Source organism: Pseudophryne corroboree, chromosome 7 (genome assembly GCF_028390025.1).
Source record: "Pseudophryne corroboree isolate aPseCor3 chromosome 7, aPseCor3.hap2, whole genome shotgun sequence".
NCBI classification, from domain to species: domain Eukaryota; kingdom Metazoa; phylum Chordata; class Amphibia; order Anura; family Myobatrachidae; genus Pseudophryne; species Pseudophryne corroboree.
This window is the reverse complement of record NC_086450.1, coordinates 500,558,369-500,585,713: the sequence shown is the minus strand read 5'-3', so window position 1 is coordinate 500,585,713 and position 27,345 is coordinate 500,558,369.

Genomic DNA, 27,345 nt, shown 5'->3' with positions numbered 1-27,345 from the left:
AAATGCATAACCGTGAGATACTGCTTCTTGCACCCAGGCATCTGTAGTAAACTGCTGCCAGATCTGTGCAAACTGAAGAAGTCGGCCTCCCACCCTGGGTTCCCCCATGTGGAGGCCCGCACCATCAGGCTGATGGCTTATCTTCTGATTTGGAAGCCGGTCCTCTGCTAGCCCAATACTTTTTAGTCTTACCAGACTTGTTGGATTGGGACTGCTCGCCATCACCCTTTCCTTTTGCTTTTCCTTGATTCCTAAAGGGCAGAAAAGCTGAAAATTTAGGCTTGAATTTGTGTGTGGAAGGAAACTTCACTTTCTTGAAATCTGCTTCTGACTCCAAAATACTGTTTAATTCTTTACCCAAAAAGAATATCTCCAGTAAAGAAGGCCAATACTCCAGAACCTTCCTGGATTCTGAGTCAGCTTTCCATGTACATAGCTAACCCGCTCTGCAAGCTGCTACTGCTGAAGCTGATGCCTGAGAGACAATTGTACCCATATCCAAGGCCGCTTGTAATATGGGATTATTGCTCTCTAGATGTCATTGAAAGTTCCTCCTTCAATGCATCAGCACAGGCTGCCACTGCTTACACCATCCAGGCTGAAGCCATGGCTGATCTTATGATTGCCCAAGACAAGGAAAAAACGTTTTTTCAAAAACAATCGACTCTCCTATTGATGTTGAAGGCAGAAGTAATGTAGATTTTCGCACCAATCTAATGACATGCTTATCTACTTTGGGAGCCACCTCCCTTTTTTAAACAGTCCCCAGCCGGAAGAGGATAATTGGAATTTAATTTCCCTCAAATTCTAACTTCTTACTGGGCGTAACGCACGCCTCTTGCACGATTTCCCACTGAAGACGGGCTGATCTGACACAGGAAACTCAGTCCTAACTGTTTTGGGACGTTTAAACACAGGTGCCTTAGTTTTTACCCAAGGCTCTGCTGCCTCTTCTAAGGATAGAATGGCTTTCATAGCACAAATTAGCTCAGGTATGTCCACTGAGCTGAGGTCTTCCTCCTTGTCTCTGTATGCAGACCCGAAGTGCGATGAGTCCTCATCCTCCGATGAATCCTCATCTGAAACATGTGTAGACTGTGGAGATGTTGTATCCTGTCTACGTGATTTACTTACCACCGGCCTTTCAGCCTGCTTTTGTTGAGAGGCTGCCAATTCTCATAGTGGATATGATAACCCCAGGAGGAATGTTTCATGTAAGGGTTAGTAGGGTAACCTATTCCTGATATAGGAGCTGGCATTACCCGCCAGCTATACTGGATATGTTGGCGCAAAAGATAGCCCATGGAGGTTCAACTAGAACCTGTGCTTGCTTCGGATTATTTTAAGAGGCTTTGGTGACAGCTAAAACAATTTGCACATTGGGGGTCAGTTGATCGCACGTAGCAACTTTTTGCTGCTCGTGCGATCAATCTGACGCCGCCTATGGGGGAATGTATTTTTAGCATAGCAGGGCTGCGAACGCTTGTGCAGCCCTGCTATGCTAATAAAGTTTCTAGCAAAACAAGACAAGCCCTACACATTTGCGACGGATCCAGCGATGCAGGTCCTGGATTTGACGCCAGACATCCGCCCTCAAAATGCCTGGATACGCCTGCGTTTGCAGGACCACTCCCGGAAAATGTTCAGTTGACGCCCCGACACGCCTTCCTCCTGTCAATCTTCTTGCGGTCGCAGCTGCGACCGCTTTCCTCATTCCCGGCGTCGGGCAACGCCGCGCATGCGCACTTCTGACCCGATGGCACCACTGCGAAGAAGTGCAGCGTGCGATCGGGTCGGAATGACCCCTATAATTCCTTTTGAACCAGATTCTGCTAGGTTAACCCAGCTTCACAAAACAAACATGAAATGAGTGTTGGTGTTGCTGTGGAAAGTGTATTCTCCTCATCCTTGCCGCTCTTAGACATGATAAATAAATAACACACCTGTACAGTGTTACTACACAATTTGTGACTGTAATCACTGTAAAATTTGTTAAAGTGACATAAAATCCACGTGCTTCCCCACTGGTCAGTGCGGCAATTCAACGGTGGAACTTTTTCTTATGAACTGTCCAAGCACAGAAGGTTAAAAGGACTCCTCTCAAAATGTGCCTCCTTTCAATGCAGGATTAGCGCCAATGGACTTACCTTTGAAAATTACCTGAAGGACCGGTTACTATAACTATCCTTTAGGACCTTGCAAACGGTCCACGTTTGAAATATACCAGCTGAGCCGCAAATTATATAGGTCCAAATCTAGTGGACTCTAACTACACAGGACCTTGTGAGCGAACCCATATGTCTGACCGTATAAAGGGGTTAGCCATTTTTTATCTAAACCTGCTTGAGTAAAAATGCACATTGCTTATATATTTTTGTATACCAATATTATTAATTCCTGCTAGGAAATTTTTATGTGAATTTTATTTAAAGCATTAAACTTAAAGTTTTTATTTCACTATCTGTTACACTATTACTGCCTATCACTTGAATCCATAGCGCTGTTTTTTCTGTAGATATTGTTTTGTTTAGGCTTGTGACTATCTCCTGTACAGCTGCAAGGAGACTAATCGATAAGTAAGAATATCCACTTTAACCCAGGGAGCGCACCACAGCGAAAACAAAGAAACATTTTAAGCTGCAAGGAGAACTAGCCCTGGTAGCGCCCGTTCTTTTGGTTTCTCTTGATTGATTTACCTTCCATTGTAACATAAAATCCAACCCAACCCTGCATTGCACCAGCATTGAGGATCGGAATACACAGAAAAACTGACAGAATTATAGTAAAGTCAGCAATCACACTAGCAATCAGTCACAGGTTATACATTAGTATAATAAGCATTATGAGCACATAGGGGCCAATTCAGTAAGGATAGCAGATGCTGCTAATCAGCAGAATTTGCTATCCTTTTGCACGCATGCTGGGGGCCGCCCAGCGCTGGGCAAGGCCGCCCAGCATGCTGACCGGCGCCCCCCCCCCCTGCTACAAGCAGAAATTGCAATCGCCTTGCAATTTCTGCTTGTCAGCAGAAACTAAGGTTGACTCCTGCCGGCGCAGCTTAGCTGCGGCCACAGGAGTCCCGGCACCATTTTACCTGTCGCGGCGGCTGCGTGTGAAGTCACGCAGCCGCCGCGAACGCGCCCCCGACATGCCCCCATTCGCACCGCACATCCCACCATTCAGGTTGCCCCGCCCCCGCAACGCTCCGTGTCCTCTCTGAAAACGGAGCATTGCCGCCCCCCTCCCGCCCCGCGACCGCCTCTGCCTGATTGACAGGCAGAGGCGACCGCATTTTCTGCGCCCCCCCCCCCCCGCAGAAAATGCGGACGAGTGCGCAGTAGGGCCCACTGCATATGCGCCTGTGGCACCCCCGCAAAAATTCTGGCCGGATCGCAATTTGCGATCCGACCTGAATTAGCCCTATAATCAACTACAAATACATTTCAAGTATGTAGGAGAAACATATTAATGCATTACCTTATATAATAGGATTTTAATACCTACCAGTAAATCCTTTTCTCTTAGTCCGTAGAGGATGCTGGGGACTCCAAAAGGACCATGGGGTATAGACGGGATAAGCAGGAGACATGGGCACTTTAATACTTTAATGGGCGTGAACTGGCTCCTCCCTCTATGCCCCTCCTCCAGACCTCAGTTATAGGAACTGTGCCCAGAGGAGACGGACATTTAGAGGAAAAGGATTTTGTTAAACTAAGGGTGAGATACATACCAGCTCACACCACAACACACCGTACAACATGGCATTTAACAAAAACCAGCGTGAACCAAAGAGATCAGCAACAGGCTGACCTTAACCGAAACACAACCTTTGTGTAACAAAAGCAATAACCATTAACAAGTACTGCAGAAAAAAGTCCGAACTGGGAGGGGCGCCCAGCATCCTCTACGGACTAAGAGAAAAGGATTTACCGGTAGGTATTAAAATCCTATTTTCTCCTACGTCCTAGAGGATGCTGGGGACTCCAAAAGGACCATGGGGTTTATACCAAAGCTCCAGACTGGGCGGGAGAGTGCAGATGACTCTGCAGCACCGATTGAGCAAACATGAGGTCCTCATCAGCCAGGGTATCAAAACTTGTAGAATTTTGCAAAAGTGTTTGAACCCGACCAAGTAGCTGCTCGACAAAGTTGTAACGCCGAGATACCCCGGGCAGCCGCCCAAGACGAGCCTACCCTTCTAGTGGAATGGGCCTTCACCGATTTCGGTAACGGCAATCCTGCCGTAGAATGAGCATCCTGAATGGTATTACAGATCCAGCGCGCAATAGTTTGCTTAGAAGCAGGAGCCCCAACCTTGTTGGAAGCATACAGGACAAACAGCGCCTCTGTTTTCCTAATACGAGCCGTTCTGGCTACATCAATTTTCAAAGCTCTGACCACATCAAGAGACTTTGACTCAGCCAAGGCTTCAGTAGCCACAGGTACCACAATAGGTTGGTTCATGTGAAACGAAGAAACCACCTTTGGGATAAATTGTTGACGAGTCCTCAACTCCGCTCTATCTACATGGAAAACCAAGTAGGGGCTTTTGTGAGACAAAGCCGCCAACTCTGACACCCGCCTTGCGGACGCCAAGGCCAATAGCATGACCACTTTCCAAGTGAGAAATTTCAACTCAACCTTTTGTAAAGGTTCAAACCAATGTGACGTAAGGAACTGTAACACCACGTTAAGGTCCCATGGTGCCACTGGGAACACAAATAGAGGCTGGATGTGCTGCACGCCCTTCACGAAAGTCTGTACTTCTGGAAGCGAGGCCAATTCCTTTTGAAAGAAAATAGATAAGGCCGAGATCTGCACTTTAATGGAGCCTAACTTTAGGCCCGCATCCACACCAGCTTGCAAAAAATGGAGAAAATGACCCAGCTGAAATTCTTCCGTAGGCGCCTTCTTGGATTCGCACCAAGACACATACTTTCTCCAAATACGGTGGTAATGCTTCGCCGTTACCTCCTTTCTAGCTTTCAGTAGAGTGGGGATGACCTCTCCGGGAATACCCTTTTGAGCTAGGATTTGGCGTTCAACCATCATGCCATCAAACGCAACCGCGGTAAGTCTTGGAACACGCACGGCCCCTGCTGTAATAGATCCTCTCTTAGAGGAAGAGGCCAGGTATCTCCTATGAGTAATTCCTGAAGATCCGGATACCAGGCCCTCCGTGGCCAATCTGGAACAACGAGTATCGCCTAAACCCTTGTTCTTCTTATGATCCTCATCACCTTTGGGATGAGAGGAAGTGGAGGGAACACATAGACCGACTGAAACACCCACGGTGTCACTAAAGCGTCTACAGCTACTTCCTGAGGGTCCCTCGACCTGGAAGAATACGACTGAAGCTTCTTGTTGAGGCGAGACGCCATCATGTCTATTTGAGGAATTCCCCAACGACCTGTCACTTCTGCAAAGACCTCTTGATGAAGACCCCACTCTCCTGGATGGAGATCGTGTCTGCTGAGGAAGTCTGCTTCCCAGTTGTCCACGCCTGGAATGAAGACCGCTGACAGAGCGCTTGCATGTTTTTCCGCCCAGCGAAGAATCTTTGTGGCCTCCGCCATCACCGTTCTGCTCCTTGTTCCGCCTTGGCGGTTTATGTGCGCCACCGCTGTTATGTTGTCCGACTGAATCAGGCCGGGTAGGCCGCGCAGCAGATGTTCCGCTTGTAGAAGGCCGTTGTAGATGGCCCTTAATTCCAGAATGTTTATGTGTAGGCAAGCTTCTTGGCTTGACTATTTTCCCTGGAAATTTACCCCCTGTGTGACTGCTCCCCAACCTCGGAGACTCGCATCCGTGGTCACCAAGATCCAATCTTGTATCCCGAACCTGCGACCCTCTAGAAGGTGAGAAAGTTGGAGCCACCACAGGAGAGAAATCCTGGCTCTGGGGGACAGGCTTATCTTCCGGTGCATGTGTAGATGGGTCCCGGACCACTTGTTCAACAGGTCCCACTGAAAAGTTCTTGCATGGAACCTGCTAAACGGAATGGCCTCGTAGGCCGCCACCATTTTCCCCAGCACTCGAGTGCATTGATGAATTGACACTCTTGCCGGTTTCAGAAGCTTCTTGACCATGTTCTGGATTTCCAGAGCTTTTTCCAACGGGAGAAAAATTCTCTGTAGTTCCGTGTCCAGAATCATGCCCAAAAACGACAGCCGTGTTGTCAGAATCAGCTGCGACTTTGGCAAATTTAGGAGCCAGCCATGTTGTTGCAGAACTGTCAGGGAGAGCGCAACGTTTTTTAGCAACTGCTCCTGTGATCTCGCCTTTATCAGGAGTTCGTCCAAGTACGGGATAATTGTGACCCCTTGCTTGCGCAGGAGTATCATCATTTCCGCCATTACCTTGGTGAAAATCCTCGGGGCCGTGGAAAGACCAAACGGCAACGTCTGAAATTGGTAGTGACAATCCTGAACAGCGAACCTCAGGTAAGCCTGATGTGGAGGATATATGGGGATATGTAGGTAAGCATCCTTTAAGTCGACTGACACCATAAAATCCCCCCCCCCCCCCCCTACAGACTGGAGATCACTGCTCGGAGAGATTCCATCTTGAATTTGAATCTTTTTAAATACAGATTGAGGGACTTTAAGTTCAGAATCGGTCTGACCGAGCCATCCGGTTTCGGGACCACGAACAGGGTTGAATAAAATCCTTCCCCCCGCTGTAACGGGGGTACCGCGACAATGACTTGCTGCCGACACAGCTTTTGTATTGCCGCACACACTACCTCTCTTTCTGGAAGAGAAGCTGGCTAGGCCGATTTGAAAAATCGGTGTGGAGGCACGTCTTGAAACTCCAGTTTGTATCCTTGGATCACAATTTCCAGCACCCAAGGATCCAGGCCCGAGTGAACCCAGACCTGACTGAAGAGCTGAAGACGCGCCTCCACCGGTGCGGACTCCCGCAGCAGAGCCCCAGCGTCATGCGGTGGATTTGGCAGAAGCCGGGGAGGACTTCTTCTCCTGGGAGCTTGCCCCAGCCGGCGATCTTTTTCCTTTTCCCTTACCTTTAGCAGCAAGGAAAGAGGACCCTCGTCCTTTCCTGAATTTATGAGACCGAAAGGACTGCATCTGGTATTGAGGGGTTTTCTTTTCCTGTTGAGGGACAAAAGGCAAAAAGGACGACTTACCCGCGGTAGCTGTAGAAACCAGGTCCGCAAGGCCTTCACCAAACAAAACTTCACCTTTGAAGGGCAGAGCCTCCATAGCCTTTTTAGAATCAGCATCACCATTCCATTGATGTGTCCACAACGCCCTCCTAGCCGAGATTGCCATGGCATTGGCCCTGGAAGCCAAGAGGCCAATATTTCTCGCAGCGTCCTTTAGATAGACTGCAGCGTCCCTGATGTGACCCAGCGTCAAAAGCACGCTTTCCCTATCCACGGTGTCTATTACAGATGACAAGTTATCTGCCCACTTTTCAATAGCGCTACTCACCCATGCCGATGCCACGGCTGGCCTGAGCAGCGTACCCGTAGTGACATAAATAGACTTCAAGGTAGTTTCCTGCTTACGATCAGCAGGATCTTTAAGTGTCCGGAGACGGTAGCGCCACCTTCTTGGACAAACGCGCCAGGGCTTTGTCCACCGTAGGGGAGGATTCCCACCGTAACCTATCCACCGAGGGAAATGGATACACCATAGAAATCCTCCTGGGAATCAGTAGTCTATTGTCAGGAGATTCCCAAGCTTTTTCAAAAAGAGCGTTCAGTTCATGAGAGGGAGGAAACATTACCTCAGGTTTCTTTCCCTTAAACATACAGACCCTTGTCTCAGGGACAGCAGGGTCTTCTGTGATATGTAACACTTCTTTTATTGCCACAGTCATGTACTGAATACTCTTAGCCACCTTAGGATGTAACTTGGCATCATTATAGTCGACACTGGAGTCGGAATCCGTGTCGGTATCTGTGTCTGCTATCTGGGTAATTGAACGTTTCTGGGACCCTGAGGGGGTCTGAGATTGTGACAAAACATCTCCCATGGATTGTCTCCATGCTTGGTTCTGAGCCTCAGATTTGTCCAACCTCTTGTGCAACAAAGCCACACTTGTATTTAAAACCTTCCACATCTCTACCTAATCAGCAGTCAGCGGTGCCGACGGAGTCACTCCCTCATTCTTCTCAGCCCCCACCACAGCCTCCTCCTGGGAAGAGCATTCAGCCTCAGACATGTTGACACACACGTACCGACACCCACAAACACACTGGGCTATAGGGGACAGACCCACAGTAAGGCCCTTCAGAGAGACAGAGAGGGAGTTTGCCAGCTCACACCCAGCGCCCCACCCGGTCTGAAAGAATTAAATAATGCCCCAGACCTATAAGTGCTTTTATATAATAGTAATCAACAATATAATAGTAATCAACACCAAATTGCTGTGCCCCCCCCCCCCCCCCTTGTTTTTTTGCACCCTGTTACTTGTGACAGCAGTGAAGGGCCAGGAGCAGCGTCTTTGCAGAAAGCTGTGGAGACAAAATGGCGCTGGTTAGAGCTGGAGGACGAAGCCCTGCCCCCTCAATGGCGTGCTTGTGTCCCACTTTTCTTTATACTGGCGGGGGTCTGTATACAGTGCCTATGCACTGTATACCAACTTGCCAGTCTCATTAGAGGATTTATTGCTGCCCAGGGCGCCCCCCCTGCGCCCTGCACCCATTTAGTGCCTTGTGTGTGTGGGAGCAATGGCGCCCAGCGTGACCGCTGCGCGGTACCTCAAGGAAGAACTGAAGTCTTCTGCCGCCTCTGAAGTCTTCTTGCTTCTGCTACTCACCCGGCTTCTTACTTCAGGCTCTGTGAGGGGGACGGCGGCGCGGCTCCGGGAACGAACAGCTAGGCTATACCAAGTGATCAGACCCTCTGGAGCTAATGGTGTCCAGTGGCCTAAGAAGCAGAGCCTTTCAACTCACAGAAGTAGGTCTGCTTCTCTCCCCTCAGTCCCACGATGCAGGGAGCCTGTTGCCAGCAGCGCTCCCTGAAAATAATAAACCTAACAGAAAGTCTTTTCAGAGAAACTCTGTAGAGCTCCCCTAGTGTGTGACCAGTCTCTTCTGGGCACAGAATCTAACTGAGGTCTGGAGGAGGGGCATAGAGGGAGGAGCCAGTTCACGCCTATTAAAGTCTTAAAGTGCCCATGTCTCCTGTGGACCTTTGATAAAGCAGCAGCAGCTGTGAAACGCGTCAGGTGTGAGCCTCTTCTTCACCTATCTACAACCTAATCACCCTTGCTTGGACCACCGTGGACCCTACAAACTGCCAGCATTGAACCACATCCGCAACCAAGCAGGGCCGTCTTTTCGTATGGGCTCAATGGGCTCTTGCCCAAGGGCCCCAGGAGTATAAGGGCCCTAGGCTGATAGCTGAGGGTCCCCTCTTTCCAGAGGTACCACATTTTTGAAAATCGGCCATAGGGAACCAGAGATATCCGACTTCAAAGCAGTGGTCCCCATCCAAGCCTGTCAATTGCTCTTGCCAGCCAGATATCTCGGGCTCTGTATGATGCAGAGTTTTTCTGAGGGTACATTTCAAAAGCTGGGACTCTCCACTTTTGGTGGACACTGGCAGCTTGTCTCTACTATGTCCAGAACCAGAGATATCAGCCTTCAAGCAGCTGGTCCCTGCTCCAGCTCCACACGCATGGGATGCATTTTTATATTTTCATTGGTGGATTGCTCTGGCTCCTGAACTCTGATCCCCAAGTCCCCAGAACCTCCTGACAGGTGAGACTTTCTCATTTTTATCCCATTCAAATCTAAGAAATCATTTCCAGGAACTTGAGATATCTACAGTCATGCAAGCTGCTCTCTCACCAGAAAATGATAAATATTAAGCCCACTCCGCTATCCACACCTCCCCTGTGTACAGTGGCGTAACTAGAAATTTTTCTCCCCCAAGCCAAAAAATTCTTCGGCGCCCCCCCCCCCCCCTTCATGCTCCATAATTGGGAGCAAGAAAGGGATAAATATGCGCGCGCCGCCAAAAAAAGGGGCGTGGTTTTGTTGGAGTGGGCGTGGTTTCGCATAAAGGTGCGTGGCATTGCAGGAAAAGACTACCTTATACCCCAGTTTTGCAACCTGCACGCCCATACGTTGGCCACCACAGGAAAGAAAAATAATCCTGATTCATGCCCCTTACATTATTTGTCATTTTTCCTCCTTATAGTAATGCCCAGTATACATTATGCCACATACTGCAATGGCCCTTAGACATTATGCCGCACACAATAATGCACGACACAATATGCACACACTGTAATGCCCCCGACACATTATGCCACACACCGTAATGTCTGTGACACATTATGCCACACACCGTAATGCCTGTGACACATTATGACAGGAATCGCAATGCCCGTTATACATTATGCTACACACTGCAATGCCCCTGATACATTATAGCACATACAATGTCTGTGACACATTATGACACACACCGCAATGTCCGTGATACATTATGCCACACACTGCAATGCCCGATACATTATAGCACATACAATGCCTGTGACACATTATGCCACACACTGCAATGACCTTGAGACATTATACCACAATGCCCGTGATATAGTATACCATACACCGTAATGCCTGTGACACATACCGCAATGCCCTGCCCGTTATACCCTATGCCACACATTGCAATGCCCGTTATGTATTATGCCACACTGCAATGACCCTGAGACATTATACCACATATCACAATGCCCGCGATATAGTATACCATACACCGTAATGCCTGTGACACATTATGACACACACCGCAATGTCCGTGATACATTATGCCACACACCGTAATGCCCATTACACATTAAGTCCTACAGTAAGGCTTCTAATTACTTTTCAATTACCTGCTCGTTGTCAGGGGTTTCATGCACTGGGTGTCATGCTCGTTGCCAGGGGTTTCATGCTCTTGGTTCCATGCACGGTGCCAGGGGTTTTCATGCTCAGGGTGTCATGCTCGTTGCCAGGGGTTTCATGCACTGGGTGTCATGCTCGTTGCTAGGGGTTTCATGCACTGGGTGTCATGCTCGTTGCCAGGTTTATAAAGAAGGGTTGTGTGAGGAACTGCGCCACTCCTAGATGCGGCTGTAGGGTCTGGGTAGCAGCTATAGAACAGATGGAGAGTGTACTATACACACCCCCTAGAGGTATATAGGTGCAGAGAAAAAAGTGTTCAGCACTCTCCCTTTCCCCTTCCTGAGATATTATATATACAATGTATTAAATAATTTTCACAATCGAGAATGGTGTATAAAAAATATATATTTTTATTTAAAGTATATGTAAAAACAATGAATATAGATTCCTCTCAAATAATTGATCAATTAATTAATTAAGATGTAATTAAAATAGATGAAGAGGACTTTTATGGTAAAAATATATATAAACCTATACTAATATCCAGTTGATGTCAGATATAACTAAAAATTGAACCAATTAAAATAATGACTTTGTTAAAGTGACCTGAATAAATATATTACACACCTAATACCGGTATACAAAAACAGAAACAGACATGCAACACAAATGTGGACACAAGTGGATGCTGCAGTACTTTCACCTGTGGGTACACTAATTAGCGTTTTACCCCATTCGGTGCAGGTAAAGTCTCTATAAGGTACAGTAACCTATGGGCAGTCTGTAGTAATAGCGTTGATGGAAATCACTTAGATCTTTAAAAGTGGAGATGTTCCAGGAACAAGGTACTAAATTCCTTGCTTGGAATTAGTCTTTGTTGGTACCTTTATCCGTTGGTGGAGTGGTGAGGTTCTCGTGGTCTGCCGGCAGACACCCGCTGCTCCGTGTCCCTCAAATTCCGGACTCCGTGCAGGGATCGATTGTTCCGCAATCGACGCGTTTCGCCTTGGTACAGGCTTCGTCAGGATGGCTGGATAATCGATTTCACGGATCCCCTCCGTCTTTATAGCCGCTGCTGTGCTCCGTTCTCTTCCGCCCTTACTTAAGATGGCCACACTGTATTCTTGCCTTGGTTAGAGTGTGTATTTTGCCCATACATTAGAAATAGCCATATATACTGTTTCTTTGGCTTAAAATGCTCATAATCTATGGCAGTTCAGTAAAGCAGAGTAAATCCAAGATGATTTTTAATACTTTTTTGTACTTTTTTGTAGTCTCCACATTGGTTGCTATTGGTTACAGCCGTTTGAATTATATTACATAAATGTGAAAATCCCTTATAGAGACATTGATGGACATAGGGAGGGAAAACAACATGCAACAAACACAGAACACAAAAAATTCTTTAGAGGTTTATATTAGGAGATTTAAAAGTCTGTTAAAGAGTATTTTATATTATTGAAGGGATTTTTACAAATTTATATAAATTATATTATTATTTATTTTTATGTTTAGGATATAAAAATATAAAAATATAAAAATATAAAAATATATATAAAGATATGGGAATGATGTTCTATCCTCTATTTTTCCTTATATTAAGTGAGTGAAGAAGTACTAGTATAGTGCTTACATATAAAGAGGTACATTTTATTTCAAAAATGATGCTAATTCTATATCTATATTGAGGCCCCTTGGAACCAGGGTACCTAGTTCATAGATCATTTTTGTTTCTTCTCTGGACAGGAGGTCTTCAGTATTTCCTCCTCTCCATGGTTTTATGATTTGCTTCAATCCAACGAATTGTAGAAGACTTGGGTTTGAATTATGTTTTTCTTTAAAATGCACGGGTACGCTATGGTTATCTTTTCCATTCTTTATATTGCATAGATGTTCCTGTACCCGTACATGGAGTTTTCTTTTTGTTCTACCTACATACTGCAGGCCACACGGGCACCACAGCATGTAGATTACTCCTGTAGTGTGACAGCTTATTCTCCCTTTTATTGTGATCGTTTTTTTATTTGTGAAGGACTCTACCTCTTTGATTATTTTTGTAGAGTTGCATCTTGTCTTTCTGCAGGCTGTACAGACTCCGCATCGTGAAAAGCCATTCATATTCTTTTTCTGTCCACCTACGATCAAGCTCTGATGACTTCTGACCAAGGCTGTCTTGATGGTGGGGGCCCTTCTGTAAATTATCCGTGGGTATTTTGGCAGTATTTCCTTAAGGTCTTCATCTGTTTTAAGTACGTGCCAATGCTGTTTTATACTTTTTTCGAGTAATTTACTCTGGGCGGAATAGTCTGATATGAAAAGAATTTCTTTCTGATCTTCTGTTTTCTTACTCTTATATTTCAGCAGATCTTTCCTGTCTACTTCTCCGATTCTTTTTCTTTCATCCTTCAAATACTCTGGATTATATTTCTTCTCTATAAAATTGTCCATGGACAGAAAGAATATGAATGGCTTTTCACGATGCGGAGTCTGTACAGCCTGCAGAAAGACAAGATGCAACTCTACAAAAATAATCAAAGAGGTAGAGTCCTTCACAAATAAAAAAACGATCACAATAAAAGGGAGAATAAGCTGTCACACTACAGGAGTAATCTACATGCTGTGGTGCCCGTGTGGCCTGCAGTATGTAGGTAGAACAAAAAGAAAACTCCATGTACGGGTACAGGAACATCTATGCAATATAAAGAATGGAAAAGATAACCATAGCGTACCCGTGCATTTTAAAGAAAAACATAATTCAAACCCAAGTCTTCTACAATTCGTTGGATTGAAGCAAATCATAAAACCATGGAGAGGAGGAAATACTGAAGACCTCCTGTCCAGAGAAGAAACAAAAATGATCTATGAACTAGGTACCCTGGTTCCAAGGGGCCTCAATATAGATATAGAATTAGCATCATTTTTGAAATAAAATGTACCTCTTTATATGTAAGCACTATACTAGTACTTCTTCACTCACTTAATATAAGGAAAAATAGAGGATAGAACATCATTCCCATATCTTTATATATATTTTTATATTTTTATATTTTTATATCCTAAACATAAAAATAAATAATAATATAATTTATATAAATTTGTAAAAATCCCTTCAATAATATAAAATACTCTTTAACAGACTTTTAAATCTCCTAATATAAACCTCTAAAGAATTTTTTGTGTTCTGTGTTTGTTGCATGTTGTTTTCCCTCCCTATGTCCATCAATGTCTCTATAAGGGATTTTCACATTTATGTAATATAATTCAAACGGCTGTAACCAATAGCAACCAATGTGGAGACTACAAAAAAGTACAAAAAAGTATTAAAAATCATCTTGGATTTACTCTGCTTTACTGAACTGCCATAGATTATGAGCATTTTAAGCCAAAGAAACAGTATATATGGCTATTTCTAATGTATGGGCAAAATACACACTCTAACCAAGGCAAGAATACAGTGTGGCCATCTTAAGTAAGGGCGGAAGAGAACGGAGCACAGCAGCGGCTATAAAGACGGAGGGGATCCGTGAAATCGATTATCCAGCCATCCTGACGAAGCCTGTACCAAGGCGAAACGCGTCGATTGCGGAACAATCGATCCCTGCACGGAGTCCGGAATTTGAGGGACACGGAGCAGCGGGTGTCTGCCGGCAGACCACGAGAACCTCACCACTCCACCAACGGATAAAGGTACCAACAAAGACTAATTCCAAGCAAGGAATTTAGTACCTTGTTCCTGGAACATCTCCACTTTTAAAGATCTAAGTGATTTCCATCAACGCTATTACTACAGACTGCCCATAGGTTACTGTACCTTATAGAGACTTTACCTGCACCGAATGGGGTAAAACGCTAATTAGTGTACCCACAGGTGAAAGTACTGCAGCATCCACTTGTGTCCACATTTGTGTTGCATGTCTGTTTCTGTTTTTGTATACCGGTATTAGGTGTGTAATATATTTATTCAGGTCACTTTAACAAAGTCATTATTTTAATTGGTTCAATTTTTAGTTATATCTGACATCAACTGGATATTAGTATAGGTTTATATATATTTTTACCATAAAAGTCCTCTTCATCTATTTTAATTACATCTTAATTAATTAATTGATCAATTATTTGAGAGGAATCTATATTCATTGTTTTTACATATACTTTAAATAAAAATATATATTTTTTATACACCATTCTCGATTGTGAAAATTATTTAATACATTGTATATATAATATCTCAGGAAGGGGAAAGGGAGAGCGCTGAACACTTTTTTTTCGTTGCCAGGTGTTTCATGCACTGGGTGTCATGCTCGTTGCCAGGTGTTTCATGCACTGGGTGTCATGCTCGTTGCTAGGAGGTAGTCCTTGTTGCTAGGGCTGTGCTCCCAGTGTCACATATGTCCCCAGTGCCAGATATTCCCCCACGGTGCCAGGTACTTACATGCCCCAGTGCCAAATATAGTCGTCCCCCCCATGTGCCAGGTACACATATACCCCCCCAGTGCCACATATGCCCCCAGTGCCAGATATCCCCCCCCAGTGCCAGATATTCCCCCCAGTGCCATATATGCCCCAGTGCCAGATATCCCCCCCCCAGTGCCAGATATCCCCCCCCCAGTGCCATATATGCCCCCAGTGCCAGATATTCCCCCCAGTGCCATATATATGCCCCCGTGCCATATATGCCCCCAGTGCCAGATATCCCCCCCCAGTGCCATATATGCCCCCAGTGCCAGATATTCCCCCCCAGTGCCAAATATCCCCCCCCCCAGTGCCAGATATGCCCCCAGTGCCAGATATTCCCCCCAGTGCCAGAAATGCCCCAGTGCCAGATATTTACCCCCCCCCCCCCCCCCCCCCGCCGTCGCTTTTTGGAGGGACACGGAGGGCACAGCTCGTCTCTCCTGTGTCCCTCCTGCTGCATCATCTCCGGCGGCCGCGGGTCTAATAGGGGGAAGTGCCGGTTCGTGAGCCAATTAGAGCTCACGGACGGCACTTCCCCCTATTAGACCCGCGGCCGCCGGAGATGATGCAGCAGGAGGGACACAGGGAGGCGCGCTGTGTGCCCTCCGTGTCCCTCCAAAAAGCGGCGGAGGGAAGGAGACTGCAGACTGACATGCGGACGCTCGTCCGCATGTCAGTCTGCTGTAAATCAGTGGCGCCCCCGCAGCCCCTCGCCCCCAAGCCACCGCGAGGACTGCGGGGGCAGTAGTTACGCCACTGCCTGTGTATTAAACACTCCCTGTCACCCTGGAGGTTATGTACCGGGCCCCTTCATTCAGCCCAATGCCACCTTCTACAGTTTAGTGTTCTCCATCCAGCCGCATCTGTGCAGTAAAGGAGTAATTAGCAGATTACTGCTCCAGGTTCTACATGCTGAGCGGAAGATAGAACCCCCCTACCCCCGCAGGACATCAAAGCTGCCGCTGATAGCCCCCCCACCTCCCCTTGAGGATGGGTAGGGGCCCTAGTACATTGCTGTGACCAGGGGCCCACACTGCTGTTAAGACGGCCCTGCAACCAAGGACTGGACTCTGTTTACAATACGCACAACTGGTGAGGACTTTCCTATTTAATGATTCAATATTGGAACTGCTAATCCTCCAGCATTGGAATACACTTCTCCGGTCCAGGGACTATGCTATAGCCCCAGGATAAATTTGGTTCTGAGCATTTAGGGTCTTACGGAAAGTTTGAAACAAGAATATGTGCTGTATACATGGTGATTAGAGGCTATCTACTGCAGTGTAAATTGATGAAATAATTTTTAATTGTTTTATTGACAGTTTTAAGCATAATAAATTATATTGATAACTAGACAATTCATCTCTGCAAGCGCTGCCTTATTGTTGCTGTTTTTCTGTTTGTATCTATTATATAGGTGTGACTGACCTATTCAGGCAGCAGCTACACACTCAAAATTGGAATTACGCTTACAGCGCCCTTTCCAACCTAGGTTGGTTTGTCCCAATTTTTTGCACTCCTGTGGATCCCGTCTATACCCCATGGTCCTTTTGGAGGCCCCAGCATCCTCTAGGACGTAGGAGAAAGTAGTTTAACCGTATTCAGGGGCAGATGTAGTAACCTGGAGAAGGCATAAGGAAGTGATAAACGAGTGATATGTGCAAGGTGATAAAAGTACCAGCCAATCAGCTCAAATATGTAAATTAACAGTTAGGAGCTGATTGGCTGGTTCGTTTATCATCTTGCACATATCACTGGTTTATCACTTCCTTATGCCTTCTCCAGGATAATACATCTTCCCCTCAGTCACACAGCAAAAGAAAACAGCAGCAATAGTTATCAGACTCATATGTATCAGGCACTTATCCAACTATTCAAACTCAAAGGTAGATAGAGACTTAGGGGGCCATTTACTAAGCAGTGATAAGAGCGGAGAAGTGAGCCAGTGGAGAAGTTGTCCATGGCAACCAATCAGCACTGAAGTAACATCTATAATTTGCATACAATAAAATAATACAGAGCTGCTGATTGATTGATGGGACAACATCTCTACTGGCTCACTTCTTCGCTCTTATCATTGCTTAGTAAATGTCCCCCTATGTGCTGTATTACCCGGCTCAGTACAGTGGGATACAGGGAGACTTCACCCCGCTTCCAGGATCGATCAATACGTTAGCGAACGCTGAGTGAACACACTCACCCCATGAACCTACAGTGAACACAGACGCCCAAGTGAACACTGAGGCACCAGTCACACAGCCGCCTATGCTGCACCTGGGTCCCCTTAGATACACAGCGTCTCAGATGGAAGCTGATAAACAGCTCATGGCGGGAAACTCGGAAGAAACTGGTCATGAACCAGGGGGAGGGGCGACCAAGGGAGCGTCTGACTCCCCACTGCTGACATCAACCCTAGGGATCGCGGCCTCATACTATTCCTGGAGCCTATGAGCCCTAGGGCCCAGCGATGGTGCACCCTAGGTGGCGGCTGCGTCAGCGACTGTTTGGTAGACTCCTCCCAAAACAGTGCGACTGTGTCCGCGTTCCCCCTCTAAGCGGAGCCGATGCCTTACCTTCTCTCCGTGCTCCGGCCACAGCCTGGTAACGTCTGCTGGACCTGCTAGTACATCTGACACAGACGTCCGCCGAAACAGCACTGTACTCGTGGGTAAGCATTGTCGCGACCCAGCGGGGAGTTGTTGGAGCGACGCTTTTTAGAAAGATCACTCAAAAAAATAGTAAGACTATAAAAATAAAATAAAAAAGCTTATGGCTGCTAACAAACCAGCAGCCCACTGACCATGGTCCGGCTCCTGCCGCACCAAACAAAAACTGATTTGCCTGAGCCATGAGGCGGGGATATATGGACGGGCCCATTGCATGCTGGGAGGCCGAAAGCTTTGACCAATTGGTGCAAATCGGCTGTCACGTCATCATATCCCAATGTTATCCTGTGGATAACATGTGGACCCTACCGGAGAAAATGGCGGCTGCAGGGGGTTGCCCACAATTGCTGCAGCTGCAGGGGGTTGGCCACAATTGCTGTGCCCGCAATGTACAGCTGGTGGCCACCATTTAGCATACTGGACGACCATGCCCTGCGATGGCGGCCCCCAGCATGCAAAAGAACGGATGTACTGAATAACCCCCATAATGAGAAATAAATGAGTCAGGAAGTGACTTCAGGAAAATGGGGGAAGTGGCTGATATAGAGGAACAGAAATAAATACCGTGCATTTGTGGAGCAGGGACATTTCTGTATTTATATGTCGCTAAAAGAGAACGTTAGAGGACGATTACTAGTCGCATGCTACTGCAATCGATTATGCATCCTTCCCCGGAGTCGCAGCTGTGACTTTATACTAATCCAGGTGGTGGTGGCTCAAACACAAGCGTGTCATAACTGGGGAGGAGGGGGGGGGGGGGGTCATAGCTTGAAACTGTGATCACAAACAAATGCTACAGCCGGCATGCTGCGTACTCATAGGGTCACACAGATGGTCCATTATTGAAGGTGCGTCCGATGGTTGCGCCTTCATACACAAGTGGCGGATCTTGGACATCTCAATAGAAATCGCAGTGGCGCCACACTTCGCATATTTTTGCACGGCCGCTGTGCACTGAATCACAGCTGCGACGGCCTGTACTTCCATCTCTGTGTCTATGGATGCAGCAATCTCGCCTGTGTATGGGCACAGAAGGGCAATACTGGGACGTGGGGGCAACAGCAGGGACGTGGGGGCAGCAGCAGGGCAATACTGGGACATGGGGGCTGCAGTAGGGCAATACTGGGACATGGGGCAGCAGCAGGGTAATACTGGGACATGAGGTAACAGCAGGGCAATACTGGGACATGGGGGCAGCAGCAGGGCAATACTGGGACATGGGGGCAGCAGCAGGGCAATACTGGGACATGGAGGCAGCAGCAGGGCAATACTGGGACATGGGGGCAGCAGCAGGGCAATACTGGGACATGGGGGCTGCAGCAGGGCAATACTGGGACATGGGGCACAGCTGGGCAATACTGGGACATGTGGCAGCAGCAGGGCAATACCGGGACATGGGGCAGCCGCAGGGCATTACTGGGACATGGGGGCAGCAGCAGGGCAATACTGGGACATGGGGGCAGCAGCAGGGCAATATTGGGACATGGGTGCAGCAGCAGGGCAATACTGGGACATGGGGGCAGCAGCAGGGCAATACTGGGACATGTGGCAGCAGCAGGGCAATACTGGGACATGGGGGCAGCAGCAGGGCAATACTGGGACGTGGGGGCAGCAGCAGGGAAATACTGGGAAATGGGGCGGTAGCAGGGCAATACTGGGACATGGGGGCAGCAGCAGGGCTATACTGGGACATGGGGGCAGCAGCAGGGCAATACTGGGACATGGGGGCAGCAGCAGGGCAATACTGGGGCATGGGGGCAGCAGCAGGGCAATACTGGGACATGGGGGCAGCAGCAGGGCAATACTGGGACATGGGGCAGCAGCAGGGCAATACTGGGACATGGGGGCAGCAGCAGGGCAATACTGGGACATGGGGCAGCAGCAGGGCAATACTGGGACATGCGGCAACAGCAGGGCTATACTGGGACATGGGGGCTGCAGCAGGGCAATACTGGGACATGGGGGCAGCAGCAGGGCTATACTGGGACATGGGGGCAGCAGCAGGGCAATACTGGGACATGGGGCAGCAGCAGGGCAATACTGGGACATGGGGGCAGCAGCAGGGCAATACTGGGACATGGGGGCAGCAGCAGGGCAATACTGGGACATGAGGCAGCAGCAGGGCAATACTGGGACATGGGGCAGCAGCAGGGCAATACTGGGACATGGGGCGGTAGCAGGGCAATACTGGGACATGGGGGCAGCAGCATGGGGGCAGCAGCAGGGCAATACTGGGACATGTGGCAACAGCAGGGCAATACTGGGACATGGGGCAGCAGCAGGGCAATACTGGGACATGTGGCAGCAGCAGGGCAATACTGGGACATGTGGCAGCAGCAGGGCAATACTGGGACATGGGGCAGCAGCAGGGCAATACTGGGACATGGTGGCAGCAGCAAGGCAATACTGGGACATGGGGCAGCAGCAGGGCAATACTGGGACATGGGGCAGCAGCAGGGCAATACTGGGACATGGGGGCAGCAGCAGGGCTATACTGGGACATGGGGGCAGCAGCAGGGCAATACTGGGAAATGGGGGCAGCAGCAGAGCAATACTGGGACATGGGGCAGCAGCAGGGCAATACTGGGACATGTGGCAGCAGCAGGGCTATACTGGGACATGGGGGCAGCAGCAGGGCAATACTGGGACTTGTGGCAGCAGCAGGGCAATACTGGGACATGTGGCAGCAGCAGGGCAATACTGGGACATGGGGGCAGCAGCAGGGCAATAATGGGACATGGGGGCAGCAGCAGGGCAATACGGGGACATGGGGCAGCAGCAGGGCAATACTGGGACATGGGGGCAGCAGCAGGGCAATACTGGGACATGGGGGCAGCAGCAGGGCAATACTGGGACATGGGGGCAGCAGCAGGGCAATACTGGGACATGTGGCAGCAGCAGGGCAATACTGGGACATGGGGCGGTAGCACGGCAATACTGGGACATGTGGCAGCAGCAGGGCAATACTGGGACATGGGGGCAGCAGCAGGGCAATACTGGGACATGGGGGCAGCAGCAGGGCAATACTGGGACATGGGGGCAGCAGCAGGGCAATACTGGGACATGGGGGCAGCAGCAGGGCTATACTGGGACATGGGGGCAGCAGCAGGGCAATACTGGGACATGGGGTAGCAGCAGGGCTATACTGGGACATGGGGGCAGCAGCAGGGCAATACTGGGATATGGGGGCAGCAGCAGGGCATGTAACAGCACAGCAGGGTAATACTGGGATATGGGGGCAGCAGCAGGGCATGTAACAGCACAGCAGGGCAATACTGGGATATGGGGGCAGCAGCAGCAGAGCATGTAACAGCACAGCAGGGCAATACTGGGACATGAGGCAGCAGCAGGGCATGTAACAGCACAGCAGGGCAATACTGGGACATGGGGGCAGCAGCAGGGCAATACTGGGACATAGGGCAGCAGCAGGGCAATACTGGGACATGGGGGCAGCAGCAGGGCTATACTGGGACATGGGGCGGTAGCAGGGCAATACTGGGACATGGGGGCAGCAGCAGGGCAATACTGGGACATGGGGCAGCAGCAGGGCAATACTGGGACATGGGGCAGCAGCAGGGCAATACTGGGACATGGGGCAGCAGCAGGGCAATACTGGGACATGGGGGCAGCAGCAGGGCAATACTGGGACGTGGGGGTAGCAGCAGGGCAATACTGGGACATGGGGCGGTAGCAGGGCAATACTGGGACATGGGGGCTGCAGCAGGGCAATACTGGGACATGGGGCAGCAGCAGGGCAATACTGGGACATGGGGGCAGCAGCAGGGCAATACTGGGACATGGGGGCAGCAGCAGGGCAATACTGGGACATGGGGGCAGTTGCAGGGCAATACTGGAACATGGGGCAGCAGCAGGGCTATACTGGGACATGGGGGCAGCAGCAGGGCAATACTGGGAGATGGGGGCAGCAGCAGGGCATGTAACAGCACAGCAGGGTAATACTGGGATATGGGGGCAGCAGCAGGGTAATACTGGGATATGGGGGCAGCAGCAGGGCATGTAACAGCACAGCAGGGCAATACTGGGATATGGGGGCAGTAGCAGCAGGGCATGTAACAGCAAAGCAGGGCAATACTGGGACATGAGGCAGCAGCAGGGCATGTAACAGCACAGCAGGGCAATACTGGGATATGGGGCAGCAGCAGCAGCAGGGCATGTAACAGCACAGCAGGGCAATACTGGGATATGGGGGCAGTAGCAGCAGGGCATGTAACAGCACAGCAGGGCAATACTGGGATATGGGGGCAGCAGCAGCAGGGCATGTAACAGCACAGCAGGGCAATACTGGGATATGGGGCAGCAGCAGCAGGGCTTGTAACAGCACAGCAGGGCAATACTGGGATATGGGGGCAGCAGCAGCAGGGCATGTAACAGCACAGCAGGGCAATACTGGGATATGGGGGCAGCAGCAGCAGGGCATGTAACAGCACAGCAGGGCAATACTGGGATATAAGGGCAGCAGCAGGGCATGTAACAGCACAGCAGGGCAATACTGGGATATAAGGGCAGCAGCAGGGCATGTAACAGCACAGCAGGGCAATACTGGGATATGGGGGCAGCAGCAGGGCATGTAACAGCACAGCAGGGCAATACTGGGATATGGGGGCAGCAGCAGCAGGGCATGTAACAGCACAGCAGGGCAATACTGGGATATGGGGGCACCAGCAGGGCATGTAACAGCACAGCAGGGCAATACTGGGATATGGGGGCACCAGCAGGGCATGTAACAGCACAGCAGGGCAATACTGGGATATGGGGGCAGCAGCAGCAGGGCTTGTAACAGCATAGCAGGGCAATACTGGGATATGGGGGCACCAGCAGGGCATGTAACAGCACAGCAGGGCAATACTGGGATATGGGGCAGCAGCAGGGCATGTAACAGCACAGCAGGGCAATACTGGGATATGGGGGCAGCAGCAGGGCATGTAACAGCACAGCAGGGCAATACTGGGATATGGGGCAGCAGCAGGGCATGTAACAGCACAGCAGGGCAATACTGGGATATGGGGGCAGCAGCAGGGCATGTAACAGCACAGCAGGGTAATACTGGGATATGGGGCAGCAGCAGGGCATGTAACAGCACAGCAGGGCAATACTGGGATATGGGGGCAGCAGCAGGGCATGTAACAGCACAGCAGGGCAATACTGGGACATGAGGCAGCAGCAGCAGGGCATGTAACAGCACAGCAGGGTAATACTGGGATATGGGGGCAGCAGCAGGGCATGTAACAGCACAGCAGGGCAATACTGGGATATGGGGCAGCAGCAGCAGGGCATGTAACAGCACAGCAGGGTAATACTGGGATATGGGGGCAGCAGCAGGGCTTGTAACAGCAGCAGCAGGGCAATACTGGGATATGGGGGCAGCAGCAGGGCATGTAACAGCACAGCAGGGCAATACTGGGATATGGGGGCAGCAGCAGCAGGGCATGTAACAGCACAGCAGGGTAATACTGGGATATGGGGGCAGCAGCAGGGCATGTAACAGCACAGCAGGGCAATACTGGGATATGGGGCAGCAGCAGCAGGGCATGTAACAGCACAGCAGGGTAATACTGGGATATGGGGGCAGCAGCAGGGCATGTAACAGCACAGCAGGGCAATACTGGGATATGGGGCAGCAGCAGCAGGGCATGTAACAGCACAGCTGGGCAATACTGGGATATGGGGCAGCAGCAGGGCTTGTAACAGCACAGCAGGGCAATACTGGGATATGGGGGCAGCAGCAGGGCATGTAACAGCACAGCAGGGTAATACTGGGATATGGGGCAGCAGCAGCAGGGCATGTAACAGCACAGCAGGGCAATACTGGGATATGGGGCAGCAGCAGGGCATGTAACAGCACAGCAGGGCAATACTGGGATACGGGGGCAGCAGCAGCAGGGCATGTAACAGCACAGCAGGGCAATACTGGGATATGGGGGCAGCAGCAGGGCATGTAACAGCACAGCAGGGCAATACTGGGATATGGGGGCAGCAGCAGGGCATGTAACAGCACAGCAGGGCAATACTGGGATATGGGGCAGCAGCAGCAGGGCATGTAACAGCACAGCAGGGCAATACTGGGATATGGGGCAGCAGCAGCAGGGCATGTAACAGCACAGCAGGGTAATACTGGGATATGGGGGCAGCAGCAGGGCATGTAACAGCACAGCAGGGCAATACTGGGATATGGGGCAGCAGCAGCAGGGCATGTAACAGCACAGCAGGGCAATACTGGGATATGGGGCAGCAGCAGGGCTTGTAACAGCAGCAGCAGGGCAATACTGGGATACGGGGGCAGCAGCAGCAGGGCATGTAACAGCACAGCAGGGCAATACTGGGATATGGGGGCAGCAGCAGGGCATGTAACAGCACAGCAGGGCAATACTGGGATATGGGGCAGCAGCAGCAGGGCATGTAACAGCACAGCAGGGCAATACTGGGATATAAGGGCAGCAGCATTGCATGTAACAGCACAGCAGGGTAATACTGGGATATGGGGGCAGCAGCATTGCATGTAACAGCACAGCAGGGTAATACTGGGATATGGGGGCAGCAGCAGGGCATGTAACAGCACAACAGGGCAATACTGGGATATGGGGGCAGCAGCAGCAGGGCATGTAACAGCACAGCAGGGCAATACTGGGATATGGGGGCAGCAGCAGGGCATGTAACAGCACAACAGGGCAATACTGGGATATGGGGGCAGCAGCAGCAGGGCATGTAACAGCACAGCAGGGCAATACTGGGATATGGGGGCAGCAGCAGGGCATGTAACAGCACAGCAGGGCAATACTGGGATATGGGGCAGCAGCAGGGCATGTAACAGCACAGCAGGGCAATACTGGGATATGGGGGCAGCAGCAGCAGGGCATGTAACAGCACAGCAGGGCAATACTGGGATATGGGGGCAGCAGCAGCAGGGCATGTAACAGCACAGCAGGGCAATACTGGGATATGGGGCAGCAGCAGCAGGGCATGTAACAGCACAGCAGGGCAATACTGGGATATGGGGCAGCAGCAGGGCATGTAACAGCACAGCAGGGCAATACTGGGATATGGGGGCAGCAGCAGGGCATGTAACAGCACAGCAGGGCAATACTGGGATATGGGGGCAGCAGCAGGGCATGTAACAGCACAGCAGGGCAATACTGGGATATGGGGGCAGCAGCAGCAGGGCATGTAATAGCACAGCAGGGCAATACTGGGATATAAGGGCAGCAGCAGGGCATGTAACAGCACAGCAGGGCAATACTGGGATATGGGGGCAGCAGCAGGGCATGTAACAGCACAGCAGGGCAATACTGGGATATGGGGGCAGCAGCAGGGCATGTAACAGCACAGCAGGGCAATACTGGGATATGGGGGCAGCAGCAGCAGGGCATGTAACAGCACAGCAGGGCAATACTGGGATATGGGGCAGCAGCAGCAGCAGGGCATGTAACAGCACAGCAGGGCAATACTGGGATATAAGGGCAGCAGCAGGGCATGTAACAGCACAGCAGGGCAATACTGGGATATGGGGCAGCAGCAGGGCATGTAACAGCACAGCAGGGCAATACTGGGATATGGGGGCAGCAGCAGCAGGGCATGTAACAGCACAGCAGGGCAATACTGGGATATGGGGGCAGCAGCAGGGCATGTAACAGCACAGCAGGGCAATACTGGGATATAAGGGCATGTTGCCTTATAGGTAATTGTCTGCACTTAGTATAATATTAGGGCAATGGATATTGTCTGAATCAAAATATAATTCATTATAAATAGGCGATGTTACCATAGTGGACAGTATACTGGATATATATAGTAAGGAATAGATATGAAATAAGTTTGAATGTATGAGGTAATGTTTAGCTGATTTAAGAGATTAGGTTTGTGTATGTGTTTATATAGATATACTGTATATTTGTGTTTTACAGCAAGATGGTAAAAAATAATGTAGGGAACAGGTTTATTCTGCTCTAGTCATAAATAAGGCCAGAGAGGTTACAGTAATATCATGAGTCATTGTAGAGAAAAGGTATTAGGCCATAAATGATAATAGGTATGTGACAGAGCTCTGTTGGTCATTGGAATTCACAGGTGTGCTTACAGTAGATCAGAATCTACTGGTTTGTCTATTGTCCAGTGAAGGTTAAAAGCTAGGGAGTATAAATTAACTACTATGAAAAGAGATCACATCCATTGATAAAACATTGTGTAACCGACCCCAGGAAAACTTGTCAATACAACAGAACTTTGGATGAAAAGACATTCCAGATTTTACAATACTATACTTGCTTAAGGCAGTGTGGACACCACACTTTTATGACACCATGCCTCCGTGAACAGGACACGACAGCCCAGTTCAATGTTTGTTTTATTACACCTTGGAATCTGACAAACCTATAATTACCTATTCCATTGGAAACTATGAGAATATGATAGTTTGAATTGGTAAAATATGAGATAAAAGGACCAGACTTGTAGTTAGGAGTTAGAAGGAAGAGGGAGAGGGAGAAGAAGAAGGAGAAGGAAGGAAGTCAGTCAGGAGGAGAAGTCATGGAGAACATGCAGAAGGAATGATTCTTGGGATGGCAATCTTTAACTTGCAAGTATACATTTTATGTTAGCAATTGAAACTGTTTGTGAAACTTATGTCATGTTGTTTTATGTTATGTAACGAAGGAAGCATATATAATTATAATTAGTATATATATCACTACTGTGTATATCTTATTCTGTACGATTTGATCTGCCTGTAAATAAAGAATCATATAAAAAGAGCGGTAATATTCAAGCTTGAACTCTCTTTAAGGAATCTTAACTTAATAACTTCATAAGTCATATGTATAAGGACTGCATATATGTATCAGCCAATTAGTTTGTAAGCCTGACATAATATATTTGCAGATATATATGATAAATGCATATTAATTGAAATATATCCATATATTAAATACCATATATGATATATTAAATATTAATATTCATAAATATGATTCCATAAAGCAATATTGGCGACCACGAATTGGACTTGTTATTACTGAATCTGATTATCTGATCTATAATATTTATGAGGAGTAGCAGATGCTATAAGCTGGCTACCAAATCTGCAGAATCACGGTGGGGATGTATCTATGAAAATTTATTACCATTGTGTAATGTCAATTTTGTATTCTGTATAACCTAGGATAAATGTGTTAGTGCAATATACGTTATTTTAACTAACATAATATCTATTAGGAAGCAGCACCAAAGGCTATAAGCCTGCTGGCAAAATACAAGATCACAGTGGAATAGGTTACAAATGAGAATAAAGAATTTAAAGGCCTAGAATAGAAAATGTGCACAGTGGAAAAGGGTATTTCCAAATAA